This window comes from Capsicum annuum, chromosome 1, assembly GCF_002878395.1.
Source record: "Capsicum annuum cultivar UCD-10X-F1 chromosome 1, UCD10Xv1.1, whole genome shotgun sequence".
Lineage (NCBI taxonomy): Eukaryota > Viridiplantae > Streptophyta > Magnoliopsida > Solanales > Solanaceae > Capsicum > Capsicum annuum.
In genome coordinates this window covers 239303948-239328722 of record NC_061111.1, presented here as the reverse complement: position 1 = coordinate 239328722, position 24775 = coordinate 239303948, and the positions used below count along the sequence as shown (strand labels likewise).

General features: G+C 33.8%; 1 pseudogene; it reads right to left on the bottom strand.

Annotated features, from left to right (window-relative positions):
- Positions 1-1003: 1003 nt before the first annotated feature.
- LOC107857324 lies at positions 1004-2510 on the bottom strand (annotated as a pseudogene).
- Positions 2511-24775: the final 22265 nt, after the last annotated feature.

Genomic DNA, 24775 nt, shown 5'->3' with positions numbered 1-24775 from the left:
TTTTCTTTCAGACTTTCAGATTTTGTACTTAGAATGATACATGTTCAGAAAAGGCTAAAAATGGGCATAAAGAGTTGTTAGGTGGTTATCCAAAGAAGGCACGATTCCAGAAAACTCATTGCCCAAAACTAATTTTTGTCGATACAGGATTATTATTTTTCCTAGAGGGATTATACGCTGGCCTAGTGTCATGTGGCGTATCAGAATCAGAAACTCCAACTCTTACGGCAAACTTGGGTTGGGGGATTGGCCGCCAAGTTAAGGTGGACTCCATATAGCCCGTGGAGTTGTAGAATTGTAGGGTGGACCACCTAACTCAGAAGTAATACAAAGATCAGAACTGTATTGATAAGAATGTTTTATGAACATCAAAGAATTGCCCATGTGTTTTAAAATATATCATACATGATGTTTTCATGACTTGCTCTCATCTATTTTATATATATATATATATATATATATATATATATATATATATATATATATAAATGCATTATTTTTTATTTCTCTACGTACTAGTACAATTGTATTGACCCCCTATATTTCAGGGTCTGAGGCTCAGTCTAAAGGTCCTGCTAAGCCGTAGAATTTTCAAACAGAAGAGAATTGTGCTATTGGTGAGCCTTCTTTATTCCGAAAGGCCTATTTTATTTCATTCATTTGTTAATTGGTATGGTTTCAGTCCACTGGGGAACTTGTCGCAGATTTAGATAGTTTATTGATGTCGTATGTAGTAGAGATTTTGCAGACTGAAAAAGATGTTGTCTAGATGTTGATGAACTTATTTCCGTGTTGTTAAACAGATTTCAGAATATGATCATGATTCTGTTTATTTTACTTCCGCATCTTTTCTCTATTATTATTCCGCAGCTTAATTAATAAATGCTAATAACTACGGGAGAGAAAAATTTATTAGTCCCTCTTTCACTTTGAGGAATAACTAATTAATGTTGAGAGTAAAACTGAGGAAAAAATATGTTTTCTCTTGATATGCTAAAAGTGACTAGTAAATGTAAAAAGCTATGTTTAGTATAGTGGAGAAGTAAAAGGGAATGGAGTTAGTAATACCCGGAGAAGGTGGCTTAACTTGTTTTGAAAATATAAAACGTTGGGAGGGGAGTTGTTCCATTGAGAAGCGTTTTGATGTAGACAAGATCTCCGTGAGCTTTTCCAACATTTCTTTCTTATCTCCTTGTACCACAACGTTTAAGAGTTTTAAAGCTCTCAACTGTGTTTCACGCGGAACACCGTAAGTGTGTAAATCTATGTATTCCACCATTTTATCATACACAGCTTTGTCTTTGACTATGGCCCATCTATATATCAAAAGGAAATTCGTTAATTTAAGGTGATTGATCATATGACGTACCATATATGAGAATCATTACAAGTGATTTTAGTTAAAGTTGTTACCCAAATCTGCTATCAGCATGACCAGTGAGCTTAGAAAGTATAAATAACATAGGGTCAAGTCATGTGGATTTGCCGTGAAAGACTGCCTTATTTAGGGGACCATCTGGATTGTTCGGACAAGTTACAAACTCAATGAATTTGTCATTCCTTGTTTTGTTTCTCCACGAGGATGTATGGCCACTAAACTTATATTTCTTTGAAATCCAAAAGCTCAGTTTGCGATTTGTAAACTGGATAGTAAGGAGCGGAAGCAACAACTTTGGTGGAGGATGAAGATGAATAGGTGGTGTGGGAAAGAGCATACACCGCTGCATTAAGAAGCTGAGATGAGCCAGAACCAAATAGTATGTACTTGTTGGCTGTATTTGCATTTCCTACAGTTTCATGCAACTTGTGGATTATATTCTCCAATTGCTTAGAGATGAGATAGCCATCCTCAAATTTCATATCCCATTCTGTGCCACCCAACCACCATAATGCTACTACTCCCTGCATTTTGCTTCCAAAATGGCTCTAAAAACATTGGATTTCCACTGTAACAACTTAAAAAGGAAGAGTATCGTTGTGTTAGTTTAATCTATGCCAATTATGATTCATTGTACGCTCACTATGAGAAAAACGCGAATTTCTGATGAATACACTCCACCAAGATTTTCAACGGAGTTCCAATGCAAAAGATGGTCAAAATTAAATTCGCAACTTCCCAATAGTAACGTACATAATCTTAATTTCAAGTGCAGTAGAATTAATTACCTGTCTGCATCGACAGCGCAATTAGGTACGATGACAGAGCAATCAGGGCCAGTATAGCATGCATTGCACTCACAAATAGGTCTTCCATTCTCAGTGATTAAGCCATCTAAATAAGCCCTTCCATGGCCTGAGCAACTAGTAGAGGCAACATTCTCTGCTGCTATAGCTGCTTCTCTAGTCCAGTTTAGTTTTTCACTATGCTTATTGCTAAATATTAACATAATACATATAAGATTGACAATTACTGAAAAGCTCAAGCACACTGACCAATTCAAATTCACCGATGACACATCCATGTTTCTAATTAATAATATTGTGTCTATAATACTGTGGATATTTGAAAACAAAATACAGTTTGTAATTGGATTTGAGATGGAACTAACTGAATGTTTTGTTCGATTTATACAAGCCATGACGCTATTATTTTAATAGCTTAATCAAATTATTAACCTGTTAAAGCACGTTTAAGGACTGTGATTAATTTTGTTAATAGCATTAGAAAGTGTAACAACACTGCGTTGACAACCTTTGGTCCAACTCAGTAAGCTCTTGTAAAATAATTTTGTTAATGTATAATCTATCCCTTTAAAATTTTTGTAGTTACCTGACCGGGTATTAAATATTACGAATTGCCGCACATTGAAAACATTCGCTACATTATTTTAAAGACTACTATATCTATATACATAAAATTCTATCACTGTCAAATAACTTACCTCCCCCCCCCCTCCTTTCAATTTTTGCTTAAAATCAAAAATCGGAGTGTTAAAATAAAGTTCGACCCACACACATGCCCAATTAATGGGTCATATTTTTATTTTAACAGTGTGGTTCGGATTTTATTTCAATGAATCTGATTTTAATTTTAAATTTAAGTAAGATTGGTTGATTTAAAATTAATAACGGGAACATCTAAAAGAGACCACGTGGCAAAAATAATTTCGTAAAACCACAATTAAAAAAATAACGGCATGAATGAAGAGAAAATTTCATCTATGGTCACTTAGCTTTGGATCTATTACACAAAAGTCACTTCTTTTTCATTAGATCAAAGTCATTTTACTTTGCTCGAACCATCACAAAAGTTAATTTGATCGAATTTTATAATAATCACACCTAAAAAATAATGTGGCGGTCTTAACTAATACATTTATTTAATTAAATGAAGTTAATATACTAAACTAACATTATGTACATAATTAAATAATAATTTAATTTGATACAATACATTAACTTTTATAAATATCACAAAAAAAAAAAAAATATATATATATATATATATTTACACACACATATATATAGCCCTACTGACGTGGCATGTATCAATGATCAGGAAATAAATTTATCTATTTTCTCAAATTTTTAAACTTTTTTTGCGTTTTAAAATTAATAAAAGTTTTAAATAAATACTATAAAAAGAAGGATCTAACGTCCTATGAGTCTAAACTCAATGGTCATCCGTTTAAACATTAATGGAAAATGTATGCACTTTTCCCCTGAGTCTTTGGCGTCTCTTTCATTTACTCTTTTATATACCATATTTACTTAACAACTAGGTAATTTGATTGCACTTCGCACAATAACTAAATGAATTAATGATCTCTACTAACATATTTATTTAACAACTAGGTAATTTGATTGTGCTTCATGCAATAATTAAATAAATTAATGATATTTACTAACATGAATATTAAAAAAAAAAAACGAGAGCTAAAAAATATTGTAAGTACTTTCAATCTTAATTGAATAAAAAGGATTTATCAATAGGATTAGATGGGGAAAACATAGGGTGACTAGGGTATTTACTACATATTGATAAATATTTTATATAAAATTTTAACAGAAAAGGTTATCCCTTAACATTTCTCCCAGCATTATAAGATACTAATAATGGTTTAAAAAAAATTTCAAAATACTAAGCTAGAGTTGGGCCATAGATCTTGATCATTTATCTTCAAATATATTTATTTGTCCATGAAATTTAATCAAAGTTTAATTATTTATATTTAACATATTTTTAAATTATCAAACCTAGTGCAGTCCTGTTTCAGAGAGATATTTCACTCCACTCACAGAACTTCAAATATTTTTCAAATAAGATGCATATCCAAACATAATTTTAAGTCATAAAAATCACAACTTCAAAATCTATAGTCAAATAAGAGCTTAGTGTTGAGAGAAGAGAAAATTTATTTTTTTTCTTGTTAAATTAGTAACACATAAAAATACTTAGTTACTTTTGAACTGCAAGTGACGGAAAAAGACTGGAGGGAAATAAAGCAAATTCCAAAGACATCACAATGAATAAAAACAAACCGATACTTTCCAAATCTTCCACTCTAAAATGCCCGAAGCCAAATAAATATTTTATCAATTAATAATTATTTTATAAGAGAGTTGAACTGCTACGAGGATTGACGTTTGAAATAATTAATAAAATACAGAACAATATAAAGTACAAAATAACAAAAAGAAACAAAAATAATGAGATGGAGGTACGTTGGTGAAGTGCTTATAATTTCAAGCTCAAAGAATTTAAATCGATCTTTCTAATCATCTGTGTTGATCATCCTTGGGGAGTAAGTCTGTCCAAAGACTGTTGGGAGTTAGTAGCATATATTATGGGATACATTGTACATTTTTTTGATATGTTATCGACCAAGCTTTTGGTTCAAAAAATCTTCAATTCAAGACGATTCATCATATTCATAAGGCAAGGTAAGGTCTGAATATATACGCCACTAACGGCCCTCGAAATCATAGATAGTGTATGGAATGAATAGTGGTTGAACAATCATCATTCTCAATACAATATATATCCTTAATACATACTTGTGCTTTGACAAACATTACTCTTAGCATATTGAACATTCAATCATTACCCATCCACACACTCCTTAATTCACTTTGTACAAGCTCTAATATGATTGTGTGTCTTGTTTACACTTACTCACATGTGTAGAAATCAACACTACATTTATTTTTAATTTATTTATTCATTTTTTAACTACATTCAAGTGACGGTCTATGGCAGTGTACATCGATCTGCGTGGTCTACGCATACTCATAATATCAATCGATGCACATCTAAAGGTGTAAGTCTATGGTAGACTAGTCTAATCAATGGACCCTCAAAGCATAAGTATATGTTTTACTTGATTTTGATATGGGTCAACAACGATGGGAGTCTATAAGTGCTACCAATAGTTTAAGATTATCTATTTAAATCATTTTTAATTTAATTATTTTCTTCCATCAGCCCCAAAATATACAATTATCTATATAAATTATTTTTAATGTAATTATTTTCTTCCACCAGCCAAGTGATGGTCTATATATGAGTACATAGATCACCGTATTCTACGCGTAATCAGAAGATCAATTGATGCACTACTGAAGGTGTAAGTCTACAGTAGACTAGACAAATCGATGGGTGACATAGGTCACGATTTATGATGGTCTCTTAAGTGTCACCACTAGTTCAAAAAAAAATTACTGCTCCAACAGTAATAAACGGCTACTTTTATAATCCATCAATGTCAACACTTCATTTTTACTTCATATATAAGGTCGGTCATCCCTCATTATTTTATTTCATTCGCTTTGTTTTATTTTTAAAAATTCTACAATGTCTCAAGCCTCTCAAACATACAATTCTAAAAATACTCTAATTTGTCATTATGAAAATGCGGCTTTTCCGAGGACGTCACGTACAGACTCAAATCTAGGTCACAAATTTTATAATTATGCAATTGCGAAGGTGAGCTCTGTGTCTCTTTTTTATTAATTTAAGTTAGTCGTTATGTAATTATTTTTTTCTAGGATAATGGCGCATGCTCATTTTTTAAATGGATTGATGAGCTATCACCTCCAACCAGTCCATCAACATTGAGTCCGGGATCCGAGACATCAAATTTTCAAGGCTTGGCAAAATTTAATCTACTACAAAGGCTCCAACAATGCAAAAAAAATAAAGATTTTATTATGATTTTGTTCAAAGAAGCCGAAGAACAGAGGGATCACTTTAAAGTGTTGCTACATAACACCAAAATAGAGAGGGATCAACTAAAACAAAAATTGATTTTGGCCAAAGAAAGGAAGAATGGCCTAAAAATGATGTTATGTATTATAATGCTAGTATTCGTTCTTTGGAAAGGTGTAACATGGATGTAGTGATATTGAATAAATAATAATACTTCTATTTTTCTATAATGTTAATGCTATGTTTGATAGAATCATGGTTGATTAAACAACATGTCGGCTTAAAATCGATCAGCATGGTAATGATAGACTACGCATGCAGTATAGGAAAGATTAAGTATGCATTCTATGACATTAATCATACACTGTACCAATTATGAAAACACCCTGCATATTCAAATGGCCATGCCACTAATCAATTTGATATAGACAGATTCAGTGAAGAATCATAATAACTACCATAAAATAAAAGAATGTTTCTAATATCCTACCAACAGATCCTTACACTTTCATACTTGTCAAATAAAAAAAATATTTGTCCGATCCTAACTACTGATCATTGAACAAAACATTAACAATATTAGAATTCAAATGTCTTTTTCCCTATCTTCCTCAACACAAATGTTACTATTAATTTCACCTACGATATCCATGACCACATCTTTTTAGTCAGCTTTAGCTTCTTTTTTCTCAGTAGTTGCAGCTACTTCTTCATGTTTGCCTTCTTTTCCTTCTATTTCATCATCTACAGCAGCTGGTGCTTCTTCGACTGGTGCTTCTTCACCTTTTTCTCCTTTTTTCTCAACATCTGCAACTGCTTTTTTTCAGCTTCTTCTCCTACTTCTGCAACTGCTTCTTTTGAACTTTCTTCTTGGCACATATCTTCTTCCATTTCTTCTTCTTCATCCTTCTTTTCTTCTTCTTTTTCCTCTCCCATCACAACAGAAGCCAACTTATCCATTTTTCTCCCCTTTTCTCATTCTTCATTTCTCTCCAATTTATGAAGGTCCACATGCACTGTATCATCATATTACAAAGTGTTACTACTATTTAAAGCTGAAAATTCATTAACAACATCAATTATTGAATGAAGTTACCTCGCTCGTGTTGACGTTCATTTTATTCTTTTTTCTTCAGTCTTTTCTTTCTAATATAGGCAGCAATATCCAACACCGCTTTCTTGAGCGCAGCAACATGCTTATGAAGATCCCCGGAGGATGAGGTGCCCTCTGCATATTTGGAGGTGCTCGGAATATCATCATCACCAACGCGTACTTCAACGGGGTTACGACCCAAATCTCCGTCATCATCACTGTCCTCATTTGAAATAAGTACAGTCACCCCTTCTAACTCTTTCTTTAAGCCATCAAGGACGTTATTCTTCACCTCATCCATATATGGCTCAAAGGAAATCATGTAATTCATCTTTGTCTCATGAAGAGTAGGGATAATGTACGGGTGCACATTCTACAAAATATCGATTAACAATTACATAACATTCGATACAACAGTAGTATTATTATTGCATAATAAAAAATAAGTTCATACCTCGGTAACTTTTCCTTTGTACTTGAATGGGTCGCCTTCGATTATCTGATCACTTTTTGTAGTGTTCCATCTGAGGATGCGGGGAATGGGAAGGGCTCATCCGTTGATTTTCCAGCAAATTTTCCAAGATGAGGAAAGGCCTCATAGATCCAAACCTGTAAGTTGTACATCAGTGAAAAAAGAACTCGGAGTCTATGAAAGAGTATAAATAAACAAAGAATCTACGATAAACTCACTAAAGGGTTTATGGTAGATACCATGAATGCCCAGGGAAATCTGAATAAAGCATATTATGCCTTATTCTTCTCATCAAATGCTTCCCTCTGTTTCTTCAGGTCACTAGTCTTTTTTAGATAGTCCAGGGTCAGTTGAAATGTCTCTTTCCCCCACGGATAATTCTCGAAGAAACTCAAAGAATCGATCATTCGAATCAGTTTTGTGTCGATAACCTTTGTCAAATATTTTGCAAGCAACATGGTGTGCAAGAACCACAGTAAACAACACTTAAACTTCTGGTCCTCTTTCAGCTTATTTCCTCTGATCAGGTGTAGCAAGTCGGCCACCGTAATGTTTTTGTTTTCCGTCACCTTAAAGCAAAAATTCTCTCTCTTTGCTAACACCTTCTTCATTTTTTATTCATTGGGGTATGATGAGAAATTCATCCCCGTGATCAAACAAAACTCTTTCAAGCCAAAACAGGAAGGGTTGTTGTTAACGCATAACCACATCTCGTGACACTTCTCATCATTCTTGATGCGTCACAACAGCAAATAATGGACCAACTGCCCATTAAACTTGAGATGTTCTGGCAGGTTTCTCAGGTGTCCAAAATAGGACCACATGAATCTTTTCTTCAACTCTTGGTTGACAAGAACTTGCTGGAATTCTTGATAAGCAGGCATTCTTAATTTAACCGATATCTTTTCTGGGAAAGATCTGACCTCATCCATTATCGTTCGATGGTCACACCGCTTCACAGAAATGAACCTTGAAAGAGATGGTACGGACAAGGGATCATTATCCCCATCAACACTTTGTCTTCCATTATCTTTGCTCTCTTCACTGTCATCACTAGTACGGTGCTTGGCAACATCTTCATCGGAATCGACGTAGTCACTTATCTCCTTTAACTCTAAATCTGATTCGAACACCGACTCTTTATTTTTCTTCTTTTTTGAGATATTTCTAACTGCCTCAGCTTTTTTTCTACTGCTACCAGTAGAATCAGAAGCAATACTGGCTTTGCATTTAGGAAGGATGTATTTTTTACCCATTTTCAACACAATCTACACCTGCAGAACAAATCTCCCATTTTCAGTTCATAGACCACAAGCCTATCATCAGAAATAACTCAATTTTAAATAAATTTCATACGTCTAAAAATTGATTTCAATCTAGGGCATTTCCATTTCATAAACCACAAGTGTACGGACACAAACAGGTCACTGTTCGAATCAAAATGCCAAAATAACTCTACCACCATCAAACAGTTCACTACACACATCAATAACTGAACCAAAATCCAACATGCAGTATCAAAACACAAAAATTTCTAAAAATCAAACTAGTGCACCTAATCAAACTAATTAGCTATTAATCTTTCAATTTCCACTATTTCAGCAACCATATTTTAAAAGAATTTCATATGTCTAAAAATTGATTTCAATCTAGGGCTTTTTGATTTCATAGACCACGGGTCTACGGACAGTAACAGGTCACTGTTCGAATCAAAATGCCAAAATAACTCTTCAATAACTATTATCCCACCATTCAACACTACTTTGCTAAAATAAATCAGAACTAAACCAAAACTCCTTAATCAATCAAATTTGAAAAAAAAAATTAATTTCCTACATCACTACGAATCGATTAGCAAATAAACCCATTTAAATGGATCTAGAAATGATCGAAACTTTATTTTAACTAACCTTACAAACCAATAAAGACCTCTTAGCAGCTGGAGAAAAAGAAGAAATGAAAATGACAATTTTGGAATGACGGTTTCTTAAGTAGGCGTTGAGAGAATTGAAGAGGAGAGAGAGAGAGTTTTTTTTTTTGATATTGGAATAAGTGGAGGGTGTTAGTGTATTAAATTAAATTTTCAAAGTTATAAAAATGATGAAATGGTCCCTTGGCCCACCTGTGGGCCCCACTTTTTAACATTTTCCAACTTTTTATACCCTAACTCTAAAAATTAAATAAAAAATAATTGTAGTAGGTAAATTGCAAAATAGTTTTGAAAGTGGATAGTCTTGCCAATTTTTCTCTCATAATTTTGATTAGTCTTACTTGTAATCCCAAGTTGGCAAGACTAATCAAAATAGTGTGTGGAATGGATAGTGGTTGAACAATCATCATCCTCAATACAATATATATCCTTAATACATACTTGTACTTTGACAAACATTACTCTTAGCATATTGTACATTCAACCACTACCCATCCACACACTTTATAATTTACTTTGTACAAGCTCTAATATGATCGTGTGTCTTGTTTACAATCACTCACATGTGTAAAAATCAACACTATATTTATTTTTAATTTATTTATTCATTTTTAACAAATCCAAGTAACGGCCTATGGCAGTGCACATCGATCAACGTGGTCTACGCATCCTTGTGATATCAATCGATGCACATCTAAAGGTGTAAGTCTACAGTAGACTAGTCTAATCGATGGCTGACTTAAGCCATGATCTACTACGGTCTATTAAGTGTCACCACCAGTCTATAGACTAGACTAATCGATGGACCCTCAAGATTATCTATTTAAAATATTTTTATTTTAATTATTTTGTTCCACCAGCCCCAAAATATGTTATTATCTGTTTAAATTATTTTTAATTTAATTATTTTATCCTACCAGCCCCAAAATATGTTATTGTCTATTTAAATCATTTTTATTTTAATTATTTTGTTCCACCAATCTCAAAATATATTATTATTTGTTTAAATCATTTTTAATTTAATTATTTTATTTCACCAATCCTAAAATATGTTATTGTCTATTTTAATTTAATTGGTGACGCATCGACTCACATGCTCTACGATCGACTACCATATAAGGTCGATGAAAGACAGAGTATATGATTCATGATAGACTATAAAACACTTTTTATAGCAACTTGAAATTAATCAAGTCAAACTACAAAACTGTGAATTGAACGAGGCATATATATTTGAAAGTTGTGTCTGTATAGAAGCATAACCGCCACAAGAAAAAAAAGGATCATAACAAAAATGGTAAACATAATGTTCAAACTGAAACTTGTTCATTAAACTGAAACTGAAACTTACACTAAATTTATTCATTACATTACTTAATAAAATTTACAGCAAAAGGGGGAAAATGGAAGAAGCTTTCTTCTAACAAAGTCCTACTGAGAAAGCTTCTTCAACAATGAACAAACCAAAAAAAATTTAACAACATAAATAAAATAAAAAAGTAATCTAAATTATGGGGATGATGGGGGGAGGGGTGAGGTAGTCGTTGCCGTCCATTCCAAGACGCTCCAAAATTGCTTGGAGGAAAAGAGCAATTTGTCAGAGCTTACGCTCCAAGTAACGATGGTCTTCTCCCAGGCCATAGAATAGCCTGTCAAAATCATTTCAAAGTAGAAACAAATTATAGTGACGAGGGGGAACTCGTCTGATTGGGCAAAGGGGGATTCTGCGACCAGGCATGATTTTTGATGTTTTGGGGAAGAAGAAAAGGGTTTCTGACGTTTTGGGTTTAGGGACAAGTGAAGTTTTACGTAGAAATAGGGCTTGTACTTATAGACCTATAGATGGCGTCCTTTTATATATCCAACCAATGGTCAGTCAACGCATGTGGGAATAGAAAATGCTTGGTTTGCGTATACCAGCAGTTTTTCTTGAGAACAGACGAGTTTACAGCTTTTAATTAATTGGGAACAGGAAACAATGATTCAATGTACCTATTAGAGAGATATGGCAGTATAAATACCTACATAGCATGTTTGATGATTAGTCATATAACCAATATATATTATTTAATAGACCGTGTTAAAGATATACCATAGAATGCATGTAGTCTATCGTAGACAAAGCCTTTATTCGATAACAACTGAACGCTAAATTCTACTGAAATGCACATTTATACCCCAAAACAGCAGCTTTACAACTGAAGCAAAATAAATCCTATCTATGATTTGTTGGCCATGCTACACGTGGTTCTTTTGTGCCCAGATTTCTTGTTTATTGAACACCTATTCCTCCTTTTGGACTTGAACATCTCACTAACACCCTTAGTGTATTTGACTTTCTTCCTTCCGAGTTTGGGATTGTAGGGGGTTGGAGAAATTTTAGTGTCTAGCAATTCTTGTGGCACATTCCATTCGGCGTCTGGAGGGACAACGTTAATTGCTTTCGAGTATGCGAGAAGGTAACTTGAAGTTTTATAAATTGGTGAAGAGTACTCGTAGATGGAGTTTTCATAACCTACGCCATCGCCATACTTTGCTCACAAAGATGCCATCGTATGTTCGCACGATATTTTTACCAAGTTAAATTTCTGACAAGAATAACTCCTCTCCAAGAGATTGACCTTAGCAGTAACACCATTGCCGAACATCGTGTACTAGTCAAGAACACCATTTGGGTTAGTCACATACAAGGAATCACTCACACTCTTGTTATCCCTTAGGATCTTTTTCTCACAAGGCACAAATATGTTCTTTTTGCCATCGACATAGGCATACCGCTCCCTAAACTTTTCACCAAATTTTTTAGCAATTGAATTGAATATGTACGACACGAGGTACTCCCATTCATCCATCAAAACCGAGTTGAGCGACTCAGCGATGTTTGTGGTCATCACATCGTACCTATTGCCCGGAAAGTGTGCTCTACTTCATTTTTCAATACCAAGCACATTTTTATAGACATATGCTACCTTGGGAAAACTATACTTCAATTCTTCAAAATTCTCTCTAAACTCATCAAAGGAATATACCTTTGCCGCGACGTAGAATTGATAAAGATGTTCTCCACAGTGTTGATTTACACGGAGATTTTCAGCGAGGTGCCTCATACAAAGTCCGTGATGTGCACGACTGTATACACGGGAGAAGGCATTGGCGATGCTAATGTGCCTGTCGAAGATGACACATAGATCTGGTTCATCTTCTACGATAGACTTCAACTTCTGGAGAAGAAGGTCCAAGAAGCATCGTTCTCTTTATCGACGACACAAAAGGCAATTGAAAAGATGTGATTTTTGGTGTCCTGTGCAACTGCACTTAGCAACACGCCCCTGTACTTTCCATACAAATATGTGCCATCGACAGTAATTACCTTTCTCATATGGGCATATCCCCATATGCAAACTCTGAATACTAGTAAATGAATGACCCATCAATCTGGTTTACCATGATCGAGTAGGAAGACCCTGGATTCAACAACTCAACCATGTGGGAAAAACCTGGCAAGCAAGCATATCCGTGCTCCGGTATTCCATGAATGACGTTCTTCGCAATTACACTTTCTTTCCAACACATCCAGTAGCTTACGTGGCAATGCAACTCCTTGAACACAATCCTTTGAATTTCACTTATGCTTGGACCCTTACCATCCCAAAAATGATTTACGCATAGTGAAGCAATCAATTTGGATGATATTTTCTTGTGCTTGCAGGTGGCGTGTTCAACACCATACGTGTGCACCCTGACATACTTGTATATGTGAAATCTATCCGAGGTTTTGTACTTCCTTGCCCACAACAACCAGCCATAACCAGGAGATATGCATTTCACCTTCAATAATTTGGTGCAGCTCTTCTCCATACGGTAATCAAAAGACTGCCGCACCACTTCTTCGTCTAATAGTATTTTGAGCTATTTTTTACTGTCAAATGTTTGATCACGATAAAAATTGGTTCCATCGAAGAAGGAATGTACTGGTTGAGATCCCATTCCACAGTCTTCTTCCGCATCTTGCGAGTCTGATGAAACGTCTTTCATATGCACACAGTCATCTTCCATATTTATGGGATGATCGCCATCGCTCTCGTAATCATTTAAATCGTCATCGACTATCGGGCACTGAGGTGAGGATGATGATGAATTCATAGGTCTTTTGAAGGACCTATTGACTACATTTATCCTTAAAATAGGCCTAAAGCCATCTCATCAACATCCATCATGTAGAGGGACACACGTGCATCATTATTTATGATCGTAGGATTAACCTTTTCACTCGAATGCATTAGATAACTAATCACCACATTACTCGACGTGCAATCTAGATCCCCGGTCTGTATTACGCTTGCAACCAATTCTTCATATGAACTATCACGGTGAACAACAATGGGCAGTGTCACCTTGGTAAAAGATATCCATTTCTAACATCTGGGAGTATTCACCCATTCTCCCATGAAATTACCTAAAATCAGAAAAAATTCTATAACAGACATCCTTGAATTAACCTTTGGTCGATTGTAGATTAAGCTTCGGGTCTATTTCGGGATGTATGCACGATCGATGAATAATGATGATGGGTCGATAACTGTCCAGATATCTATACAGAAACTTGAAATTACAAATAATGCTTCTAATCAATGGTCGTTGGGTTTATGGAATAGAGAAATGAACTTGGAGTCACCTCAGTTATTGTAATGTACTTCTAAAGAGTTTTTAACTGATGTGACTGATTTAAAGCTTTTTAACTATGATGGAAAGTGTGTTTGAGAAGATAACAAACCAATGGGGCAAAATGGATGCAATGGACGAGCTTATGAGGTTTGTGTACTGATTTAGAGTTGATTACCCGAAAATAACGCCGGAATCGAAGCTTTTTTTGGAGGGAAAGAACCACCTTCTATTTTTAGCTTTTGAATTTTTTTTTATATATTTTTAGAAACCTAGATATTTTATAATGGTGGATGACGGAGTGGGTTGAAGTTTATTATTAGAAACTTGGGAAAGAATTTGTTAAGTTGGAAATATTGAGTTAAAGTGTAGTATTAAAAAAATTGTGGGTGAATTTGTTGAGTTGGATAAATTTGTGGTGATGTGGATTAAATGGGGTATTTGGCAAATTTTCCATAACTTTTTAATAAACCACTAAATAGTTTCAAAAGAGCCTTTTTGGCCAATAGTAAATTTAAAAAAAAAAACAACCCGAGACCGGCCCGCTAAACCTAACCTGGTCAAAACCAGTCAAAAATTCGGTCAAAATCGGTTAAAACCAAAAAGAAAAAAAGTTTTTTCTCTAATATACACTATAGATACCTACCTATATACATTTTAAATACGTTAAACAATATATATAGACTATATATAAGGTATATACTATATTAGAATTTAAAAACATATACACAATTACACATGTAATCATGTATACGACTATACGTTAGTTAAATATATATATATACTACTATAAATAAAACATATACTACAATATATATACTACAGTATAATGATATATATACTAATTTATAAAATATATACACATGTATACGTTAAATATATACTACTTTAGAGTCTATAGAAGATATATACACATATATGCGTACCATTCATTATACATGTACTACTTTAAATTAAACATAGACTACAATATATACACATACTATATATATAGTTATAGACTAATTTATAAAACATATACACGTGTTACTCTTTTAGAGTTTATATTCTATATATACACATATATACGTACCATTCAATATATATACTACTTTAAAAAATATGCTACAAGATATATACCACAATATAATGTTATATATACCAATTTATAAAACATATACACATGTATACGTTAAATATATACAACTTTAGAGTCTATACAATATATATACGCATATATACGTACCATTCAATATATATGTACTGCTTGAAATAGAATATATACTACAATATATAAACTACAATATATACACACACTATATATATAGTTATATACTAATTTATAAAACATATACATATGTATACGTTAAATATATACTCTTTTAGAGTCTATATTCTATATATACACATATATACGTATCATTCAATATATATACTACTTTAAAACATATGCTACATGATATATACTACAATATAATGATATATATACTAATTTATAAAACATATACACATGTATACGTTAAATATATACAACTTTAGAGTCGATAGAAGATATATGCACATATATACGTACCATTCAATATATATGTACTACTTTAAATAAAACATATACTACAATATATAAACTACAGTATATGCACACACTATTTATATAGTTATAGACTAGTTTATAAAACATATACAGATGTATACGTTAAATATATACTCTTTTAAAGTTTATATTCTATATATACACATATATACGTACCATTCAATATATGTACTACTTTAAAAAATATGCTACAAGATATATACTATAATATAATGTTATATATACTTATTTATAAAGCATATACGCACGTATACGCTAAATATATACTACTTTAGAGTCTATAGAAGATATATGCACATATATACGTACCATTCAATATATATGTACTACTTTAAATAAAACATATACTACAATAAATACACACACTATATATATAGTTATAGACTAATTTATAAAACATATACATATGTATACGTTAAATATATACTCTTTTAGAGTCTATATTCTATATATACACATATATACATATCACTAAATATATGTACTACTTTATAAAATATGCTAAAAGGTATATACTATGATATAATTATATATATATACTAATTTATAAAACATATACACATGTATACGTTAAATATATACTACTTTAGAGTCTATAGAAGTTATATACACATATATACGCACCATTCAATACATATGTACTACTTTAAATAAAACATATACTACAATACATATACTACAATATATACACACACTATATATATAGTTATATATTCATTTATAAAACATATACACATGTATACGTTAAATATATACTACTTTAGAGTCTATAGAAAATATATGCACATATATATATACCATTCAATATATGTATTACTTTAAAAATTATGCTATTTAATATAATAAATTAATAATACTTAATAGTAAATTATTAATATATTAAAACTAAGTATTTAATTTAAACTAGAAATTCAATTTAAATCATTAAATGAAAAAAATTACAAAGTAAGGAGTAAGGAGTAAGGAGTGAATGAATATTATAGTTTATTGATTGCAAAATGATTCAAAATTTAAAATGTACATGAATGAAAAATCTACAAAGTTTTCAGCATTTTTTTCAACTCATCCATGTTAATATTAACAGGAACTTGCATAGGATAGTCAAAGTGAATGGGGGCAAAACCATGCATTGAACTTGATTCTGCTGAGTTCTCCCTTGAAGTCATAATTTCCTCAAGTTTTTGTTCATTTTTCTGCTCCACCTCCATTCCTTGATTTCTTCATTTCGCACTAATTCTCCAAGCTATTGTCGTCCCAGACTAAAAGTGCTCTCCGATGCAACGGTTGACATTGAAACATTCAATATATCTCTAGCTAATCTTGAAGGCATAGGATATTGTGTTTCATTATTCTTCCACCAATCCAATGCGGTGATCCATCGTCTGCGATCCTCTAACGGCGTTCGAACATAGTACTTAAGCTCTTCTCAATAAGTTGTTGTGTAAGTTCCCGCCTCAATGCTATTCTAACAATATTAAATCATAAAAGTAATCAGGAAAATCACTATGTGCCAGCCTTTTAGAAGATGATGGATCCTCAGAAGGATGAGGAGCGACAGTTGGAGTGATATTTGTCGGTACAGCTATAGGTAAATCAGCATAATGATTATATAATTTATCTATGTAAGCGTTCGCATCACCCATAGCCGTCCACAAATCTGGTTATTCTTGTTCTCCAGCATCAGAATCATTGTTAGTATTTATCTCTAAGTTAAAATAAACAAGAGTACTAAAGTGACACACAATAGTATATTTCATACACGAATTTAGCATAGCACCAACCAAGTAAATAGGGGAAATCAGAAAAAAATTAAAATTTAGCAAACATAGCACTAACAGCTTCTTTGTAACCTTCTTTATTCTTATATTCTTTAAGCAAACCAGAAATATCGGCTATATATGCTAAAATATTATAAATAGTAGGATAATAAGCACCGTAAAATTCAACCGTAGCTATATAAATTTTTTTCAAAAACTTAACAAGATTATCAATTACAGCCCAATTAGAATCATGTAGCATACATTCAGCCGAATCAGCAATGAACCACAATGTTGGTTGAAAGTTAGTGTAATAGGAACTCTATCTTTATGACAAGTTTTTAAAAAAATCATGCGCAACATTCCATCTAGTATCACATTCTTCAGGCATGAATATCGGTCCAAGTCCATTTTGTTCACATTTAACTTTAAATTTTCTAATTCTTTTTCTTCAATTATTTCCTTGAATAAAATCAACAACAAGCCAAAAACCCAAGACCATCTCTTACAATTAAATTATATATATGACAAGCACACTTAACATGAAATATTTCAGGTAGCGGCGAAGATAACTTATCTTGTAACTTTATAATAGCAGTTTTGTTGTTAGAAGCATTATCAAAAGCAATACATAAGACTTTATTTTCAATACCATAAAATTTTACAACTTTACCGATTGAATCGGTAATAAAATCTCCAGTATGTTTACGATCTCCATCATACAAAAAAGCTAGAATACATTTTTGGATAACAAAATTACTATCTATCCAGTGACAAGTAATGGTTAAATAATTATTTTTATTAACAGTACGACCAAGATCAGAAGTTAAAGTCATTCTACATTGAATATTTTTTAACAATGTAGATAAATAAAAATAATATTATGAATGAAGTCTAAAAATATCGGCTCGACAAGTACTTCTAGGAATACCGTTAAACATAGGATTATGAATTGCTTGAATATAATGAACAAAAACATTAGAAGAAGGAAAATGAAAAGACAAACAACCCACAACTACCATTTTTGTTATTTCTTCCCGGTCTCTCAATTTATTATACTTCTTAATTACCTGACCGGTTGTTCGGTCCATTCTAGTTTGTGTTGGCCCACCAACATCCTGACCACCTTTTGCAATAAATAACTCTCTTTCGTAATTATCACTTAGATATCTTGTTAACGTACCCATACCCCCTTGCTTGCCTCCTCTTTTATGCTTATATATTTGTTGACAAATATTGTATTGCACCTCAGTATATGATATACGTGTAAAAAATTTCCATGCAATACTAGTTGTTTTACAAGCACTTGGGGGACGGGGAGGGTGATTAACCGATTCAGATCTAATAATAGCATTTCCTACTAGGGGTGTCTCACCAATATTTTCATCATCTTATCTAAATCAACTGCATCTACTTCATTTTCTTCTTCTATACCATAATTTTCCTAAGCCTCTACATAATCCATATCATGAACACCTACTTACTTCTTCCTCAAAAGGTTGACGAAGCGGTACCGGAGGCGGAGGCACTCGGGTATATCTACTACTTGAACTATCTTTACCGCCAGTAATTTTGTTTTTACTACCACTACCACTTCTAGGAAAAAAAAATTTTACACTTTTAGTGGCAAGGTTTTTTAATTTATCCATGATATAAATCAAACTAAAAAAATTGAAATACACAAATATAATAAAATTAAATATTCAAAAATTAATACACTAATTAAAAATTAAAAGTAAGAGATGAAACGACAATATCAAATTTTGGAAGTATCCAAATGTTGCAACTTTAGAAACTTTCACTCGTACTTTGTAATCGCAAAATTAAAAAATTAAATTGAGCACTTTAGGAAATATATAGAATATTTGAATTTTGAAATTGAGATTTGAGAAAGAATGAGATTTGAGAGAATGAAAATTGTGTGGAAAATGATTTGAAAGTGTAGGGTATTTATAGGAATTTTTTAAGGTTTAAAAAGTATTTTAATTAATTTTTTGATTAATTAAAAAGGGCATATAGCCATTTTTGGGACCCAAACTGCCATATAGCCGTTGGGCCCAATGGCTATTATGGCCCAAACTGTCAATTTTTTTTTAAAAGTTACCAGGACGGTTAACCGACGGACCTGGATCGGGTTTGGTCGAGGCCGGATTAACCGTGCCCAAAAAAAAATAACCTAGCCTGGGACTCGAAATTCGACAGCCCATGGGCTGATCGGGCCGGGTCATACCGAGTCGGGCTATTACGGTGGGCCGGGTTAAACCAGCCTATTTGACAAGTTTATTCTAAGTCAAACATTAATCCATGAACCTCCTTCCACTAATCTCTCCATATATATATGGTTATAACTTCTATGTGAATGTAATGCCTTGTATCTGGTACCCAGAATGCTACACGGTACTCATGACCCCAAAGGACCACAAGCTAACCCATAACTGATATCAGTACCTGAATGCTGCATAATATATAGTATGAATGCGGAAATAAAGGTTGTAAGGCCGTAAGGTTCAAAATTGAGACATAATATCTAATAAAAATATAACATCTGGGTGGGGTATGAAATACCCAAAACAACTGAATGAAATAACTGACTGAACGTGATAGTCTGAAAAGCCTCTGACTAACTGAACTGTCTAAATAAGGAGTTGATGGGATATGTCCCCAACTAACTCCAACTAATAAATTAATTAATGAGATAATATAGTAATGGTCTTGTCCTCGAAGGATGAGGGCTCACTCCTAGCTCTGACTGCTGAGACTGGAATGCTACTGATCCTCTGGAGCTCGTGCTTCTAAACCTATGGTATAAAACACCATAGCGCAAATGCGTCAGTACAATGGAATGTACAGGTATGCATGTAAGGTAGGCTGAATGCAAAGGGTTCACATGCATGAACTATACTAACTGACTGGACAACATGAACGTGAGAATGCATGCATAAATACATAATAACTGTAATTGAGTTCGTGACATGATTACTGAACTTGAGTACTGATAACATGAGATACTGATAACTCTATGACTGAAATAACTGATACTGAGCGACTGTATCTAACAGTCTAGTACCCCTAGGACTCGATGGGGAGAAACTGACAAAGCATGACTTTCTTGAGTACATGACCAACATTACAATCCATAATACAATAAGTTGGAGATTTCATGAAGTACAAGTTCTAAAGAACCATAATGAATACATATAAATCCATAATTAATTGACTAAGACATTTCATCAAACACTTGACATGCATAAACTTGTACATGAATGGGGATTTTATACTAGTATGGCACTTTTCCTTCACATATCATTTAATCAAACACATGGAGAGCATGCTTTGGTTATACAATCATCAACACTTGGTACTCTCTGCGGTGGCTTAGGCGACGGTCCATTGCTAGCTCGATGGTCCGTAGGCCTTCACCGTCGCACCTGGGCAGTTTTGACTATTTTTTGTATTTCGACCATAACTTTCTTTTCTGATGTCGGATTTGGACGAAATTGGTATCGTGGGATAGCTAATTCAATTTCCCACATGAAAAAAGTGAAAATCTTAGAAATTCTATGTGTACAAAAATGGATTCATATTTCAATGTAAGTTTCTAATATTCTTGGGATGTTTTCAAGCTAGGTAGAAGTACGGGGTATTACAATATCTCTCCCTTAAGAATATTCATCCTTGAATAAGACTAAGTGAGAGGAGAGAAGATAAACTGACGTACATACTAAACATGAACATTGGAACATGATCTCATGACTGACATGACTGATAACTGAATATAAATACTGAACACACATATCTGATGCATGTGTAATTGATTCATGAATGCATGATTAAGTGTTCTGATGAATTAAGGTTCTCACAATGCGAATGCATATCTGATGCATGATTATATAACTAAACTAATACATGAATGCATGAATAAATATGAAATGGTATTTAATACCAAGTTTATAATGGAATTCTGAACATGAAATGAATCCCAAGCTTGTAACTAAAGTTTGAACATGAAACTGAAAAGATTAAGGAGAACTGTTACCTTGAGCTAGATCTGAGTTAGCGGAGAAAAAGTGAGAATACTTGGTACACATGTCTACTTCTTCTTCCCAAGTAGCTCCCTCAACGGACTAATTTTTCCAAAGAACTTTGACTAGAGGGACTTCTTTGTTCCTCAGTCTACGAGTCTGATAGTCTAGGATTTTGACTAGAATCTCTTCATAAGAGAGGCTGTTCTGAACATCTATGCCATGAATAGGGACTACAACTGTTGGGTCACCTATGCACTTCTTGAGTAAGGAAACATGGAAGACTGGAGGAACTAAGGCTAGATCTGAAGGCAATTCGAGTTCATAAGCTATATTGTCAAATTGATTGAGAATCTTGAAGGAACGACATATCAGGGACTGAGATTTCCCTTATTTCTGAATATCTTTACTCTTTTTATAGAAGAGATCTTTAGATAGACATAGTCACCAATATCGAACTCAAGATCCTTTCTGCGCACATCTGCATAAGACTTCTATCGGCTCTGAGCAGCCCAGAGTCTTTCTCTGATCAACTGGATTTTTTCTAAGGCATTGAATACTAAGTCAGGCCCTATGATTGAGGCCTCACTAACTTCGAACCAACCGACTGAAGATCTGTATCTCCTACCATAGAGATCTTTGAATGGAGAATACTGGAACGATAGCTGTTGTTGTATGCAAACTTAATCAAAGGCAAGTTGTCATTTTAACTACCTTTGAAATAAATTACACGTGCCCTTAGCATATCTTCTAAAGTCTGAATGGTCCTTTCTTCTTGACCATCTGTATGAGGATGGAAGGCTGTACTGAGATGAACTTGGGTACCAAGACCCTTTTGGAATGCTTTCTAAAAATAAGAGGTGAACTGGGTACCTCTGTCTGAGATAATGGATAATAGAACACTGTGTAATCTGACCAACTCTCTGATGTAGAGTTTGGCGTAATCCTTAGCTGAATAAGAGGTATAGACTGGAAGGAAATTAGATGACTTGGTCATCCTGTCTACAATGACCCGAACTGAATTATGCTAGCAATGAGTACGAGGCAAACCCATCATGAAGTCCATGTTCACTTCTTCCCACTTTCAAGTAGGAATGCTAAACTCTGCATGGACTTACTAGGATTCTAATGCTTTATCTTAACCTACTGACATATATAGTACTTAGCCATAAACTCTGCAATATCTCTCTTCATCCTACTAGACCAATAGATCTCCCATAAGTCGCGGTACATCTTTGTGTCCCCTGGATGAATAGAGTAGCGCACACCATGCGCTTATGTAAGAATTCGCGACTTTAAGTTATCTACACCCAGAATATAGAGATAACCCTAACAACGAAATACACTATCTCCCTCTTGGGAGAAAACTTCTTCTTTCTGATCCTTGACTGATTAATTCAACTTGACTAGACTAGGATCTCTATCTTATTTTTCTTTCACATCGGAAGCTAGAGATAATTCTGAACTACCTGAACCCATATGTCACCCTCTTCTGTATTGACTAAGCGAATACCTAGTCTGGCAAGTTGATGGATTTCCTGAGCTAACTTTTTCCTACTTTCCTCAATATAAGCAATACTACCCATAGACAGTCTACTGAGAGCATCGGCCACTACGTTGGCCTTGCTTGGATGATAAAGGACACTCATGTCATAATCTTTCAAGAGCTCTAACCACCTTCTTTGACGAAGATTGAGATCTTTCTGAGAAAAGACATACTGAAGGCTCTTATGATCTGTGAACACATCTACAGAAACTCCATATAGATAATGCCTCCATATCATTAAGGCAAATACTGCGGCTCAAGATCATGAGTTGGATAATTCTTCTTATGGGGTTTAAGCTGTCTAGAGGTGTAGGCTATGACCTTACCATGTTGTATGAGGACACAACCCAAACCTACTCTGGATGCATCACAATATACTACGAACCCATCTGAACCATCTAGGAGATCTAAGACTGGGGCTGCGGTAAGTCGAGTCTTTAACTCCTAAAAACTTTTCTTGTAAAGATCTGACCACTAAAACTTGACTTTCTTATGAGTCAATCTAGACATAGGGGATGCACTAGAAGAAAATGCTTCAACAAACCATCTGTAATAGCCAGCCAAACTCAAAAAACTCCTGATATCTAATGGAGAGATAGGTATGGGCCATTTTTTTATCGCTTTGGTATTTTGAGGATCTACTCTAATGCCATCACCAAAAATGATATGGCCAAGGAATGCTACTGACCTCAGCCAAAAATCGCACTTACTAAACTTGGGGAATAGCTGATGATTTCTAAGATTCTAAAGTATAATTTTGAGATGGTCTGCATGATCACTGCGGAAATAGACCAGAATATCATCTATGAAGATTATGAAGAACATATCCAAGTACTGATTGAACACGTGGTTTATCAAGTTCATGAAAGAGGTTGTGGCATTGGTAAGACCAAAGGACATGACTAGAAATTTGAAGTGACCATACCGAGTATGAAAGGCTGTTTTCAAAATGTTATATTCTCTAACTCTGAGCTGATGGTAGCCTGATCTGAGGTCTATTTTTTAGAAATAGCTGGCACCCTGAAGTTGGTCAAACAAGTCATCAATTCAGGGAAGTGGATACTTGTTCTTGACCATGACTTTATTGAGCTAATGGTAATCAATGCACATTCTGAGAGAACCATTTTTCTTTCACACGAATAAGATTGGTGTGCCACACAAGGACACACTGGGTCTGATGAATCCATTATATAAGATATCCTTCAACTACTCTTTTAATTCTCTGAGTTCTGCTGGTGCCATTTTGTATGGAGGAATAGATATAGGCTGAGTATTTGGAAAAAGATCAATGCCGAAGTTTATTTCCCTTTTGGGAGGAATTCTTGGAAGATCTTCAAGAAAGACATCTAAATATTCACTCATGACTGGGACTGATTCAAAACTGGGAGTTTTAGAGCTGGAGTTCTTGACATGAACAAAATGATAGACACATCCCTTAGATATCATTTTTCTTGGCCGAAGGTAGGAAATAAGCTAACCTCTAAAAGCTGAAGTGTTACCCCTCCACTCTAGGAAGGGTTCATTCGGAAACTAAAATTGGGCAACTCTATTTCTGTAGTCGACTGTGGCATAGCA